At 33.8% G+C, this 2,882-nt stretch overlaps 1 long non-coding RNA gene across 2 annotated transcripts; it reads left to right on the plus strand.

Moving 5' to 3' along the window:
• The first annotated feature begins 303 nt into the window (after window positions 1–303).
• LOC120199398 lies at window positions 304–2,453 on the plus strand. 2 transcript variants are annotated; one of them, XR_005523460.1, is made up of 5 exons: window positions 304–426; window positions 843–986; window positions 1,090–1,160; window positions 1,733–1,852; window positions 1,961–2,453. It is a non-coding gene; the product is annotated as an uncharacterized LOC120199398 (long non-coding RNA). The 2 variants fall into 2 exon arrangements; XR_005523459.1 differs by having other exon boundaries at window positions 1,090–1,852.
• Window positions 2,454–2,882: the final 429 nt, after the last annotated feature.

Genomic DNA, 2,882 nt, shown 5'->3' on the forward strand with positions numbered 1-2,882 from the left:
TTTCTCACCTCCCCTACCCTCCCCTCCATTTTTAAATTTAGAAGAAGATACTTTGTCGTCGAGAAATCAAAGTGAATTCAAAAGTAGTCATTTTTCACAAAAATAAGAAAATTTTGAATTTATTTCATAATTTTAAAAAATATATTCATTCATAACTTCGTTAACGGTGTGATCAAAATAGGAGTAAAGTGAAAGTTTAATGAATAGATTAAAATATTTAAATTTTGATAACCAATATAAGAGTAAAAAGAAAGTATAGTGATGCAATTTGTAGTTTACCCTTGATTTTGTTCTAGAAATACACAATCTCCAACTCCGTTTGAAAACTCTAAAGTACAGCTCCTTTGGCTTTGATGGAGAGAAGTGTAGATCTTCGCTTCTCTCCTTCGTTCGACCGTGCTTATTTATCACTCGCATTTCTCTCAGGTAACTCTCTCTCTCTCCTCTAAAAACCAATGAAGATCTTCTTTTCTAACTTTATTGTGTTTTAATTTAGCTTATCTCGGTCGATCTGCCTTTCTCTTTTAATTTTGACGTCAAATTTGTTTATAAATTGTCTTCAATCTCTTCAATTGGCAATTCATTGCATATATTTATCTTATCTCGTAAGTTTTTTAACTTGTTCCGATATGCATTTTTTTAATCGAATTTATGTCGTAATTGATTGGATTTAGATTTGTTGATCTGTATCAATTCAAGCACATGATACTATGTTTGTTTTGAATTTTAACCAATGTATTTTGGATAGTCTTTGATCTTGAATAAACTATTTATTTTTCTTTCAAATTAAATTGATGATTATGGAAATTGATACGTGGAATTTGTTGTTTGCTGGTTGGTAGAAGTGAAAACGGGGCTGTCTTTCGCAAAGTTCGCCAAGAAGAAAAGATGCGTATACTGATGGTTGGACTTAATGCTGCTGGTAAAACTACCATTCTTTACAAGCTCAAGTTAGGAGAGATCGTCACTACCATTTCCCACCATTGGTAAGTCACATTTAGCCTAATAAAGTATGATATTTGTTATTCAAATGTTTTTTTTTTCTTTCATGTAGGCTATGGCTAATTGTGATATGTTAAAATCATGTAGGTTTCAATGTTGAGACGATTGAATACAAAAACATCAGCTTTACTGTGTGGGTGGGTGGTGGCCAGGACAAGGTAACTGGGTTTTGTTTTATTCTGATATTTTTACTGTTGAGTGTAAAGATTTGGAAAGGAAAATCTATGGTGTCTTTTAATATGTTCTTTCCGTAAATTCTTTGCTCTTCCTTTTGAAACTGGAAAGATTATGGATGTGGCATTGTTCTGGTTTCATATATTATGTTAGAAATTAAGCATCTTGATATCCTCGATGCTATGTTATCCAAACAATATTTTTTTCTTAAGTACTTATTCCCAACATATGTGAGTGACATATTTTGACGAGGGAATAATTATCCAAATATAGAAGGGATGGGGGATTGGAAATTGGGCATGCCTTTGTTGCACACATCCGTATTTGATACATTGAGCCCGTGTAGCTTAGCCTTAACATTTAGTTCCATAAAAGAGAACATATACTACATGTTCATTAGCCTATGCAAAATTTGATGCTTTGTGGTCAAAATTGGACCTTATGTTTTTAGTATATCTTTGATCTTGTTAGATCTTTTAGAATAACAAAGAAGTCCTTATTGTTTTTGTTTATCTCAACTTTTCAACTGGCTTATTGGCTTTGATTTTCTATACAGATCCAACCATTGTGGAGACATTACTTCCAAAACACACAAGGACTTATTTTTGTGGTCAATAGAAACGATCCTGATCATGTGGTTGAAGCTATAGATGAGTTGCACAGGATGTTGAACGAGGTCAACAAAGTTTCTTTTGCAGGCTCAATGTTTCCCATGAGCATGCTTTGTGAAATGATTGGAGTCTCTCGTCCTGAAATCTAACATATTATTTATGTGCATTTACAGGATGAACTGAGGGATGCTGTGCTTCTAGTATTTGCCAACAACAAGATCTTCCTAATGCTATGAATGCTGCCGAAATTACTGACAAGCCCGCCATTCATTCTCTCCGCCAGCGCCATTGGTAAGATGATGAAATCTTTCACTATTTGCGTACCCTCTCTATATTTGGATCCATATGTCACCTTCTGGATAAAACATTTTGCAGGTATATCCAGAGCACATGCGCCACTTCTGGTGAAGGACTATATGAGGGGCTTGACTGGCTCTCAAACAACATTGCAAACAAGCAAGCTGATGCAGATGACTAATTATCGTTAAACCTGAAGTTGCAGATATGTGTACACAAATTGCAGGCATCGAAGACGTAATTGAGTCGGCATTCTCACTACCCTTTTGCAGTTATGAATATCAACCCTGTTTAAGTGTTGTTTTTCCATGTTTGTTGCAAACGCTGCCATTTGATACTTGTAGTTCAAGAATAATTGATACGTTTCCTTGCCAAAAAAGAAAGAAAATTCCCTAATTTGGGACCGTTCTTTCCCTACTGGAAATTCATGGTTAGCCAGTTCAATCACTTTAATGTTAAATATACAGTCTATATGCGCGCGCGCACAAATATATAAAAGATATAATATGCATTTCTTCTTTCAAAACGAATAGTCCGAACATATAAAGGTGTAAAGCAGGTAAGGTACAAATGAATAATTATATGAAACAAAATGTTCTAGAAGAAGTTGTAGAGTATAAAACACAACTGGAGCTTCTAAAATTACTTTGTGATGAATGCAGTTATTTTTATTAACATGGCAGCTATTTGTCTAACGGTTACGCAGATATCTATGAAAGATTTAAAAATGTTAGAAGCATAAATTCTTTTTTTAAGAGATATATACTAAAATATTTAAATGAGTTGAAATAATTTCAG

This window comes from Hibiscus syriacus, unplaced genomic scaffold (genome assembly GCF_006381635.1).
Source record: "Hibiscus syriacus cultivar Baekdansim isolate YM2019G1 unplaced genomic scaffold, ASM638163v2 tig00005459_pilon, whole genome shotgun sequence".
NCBI classification, from domain to species: domain Eukaryota; kingdom Viridiplantae; phylum Streptophyta; class Magnoliopsida; order Malvales; family Malvaceae; genus Hibiscus; species Hibiscus syriacus.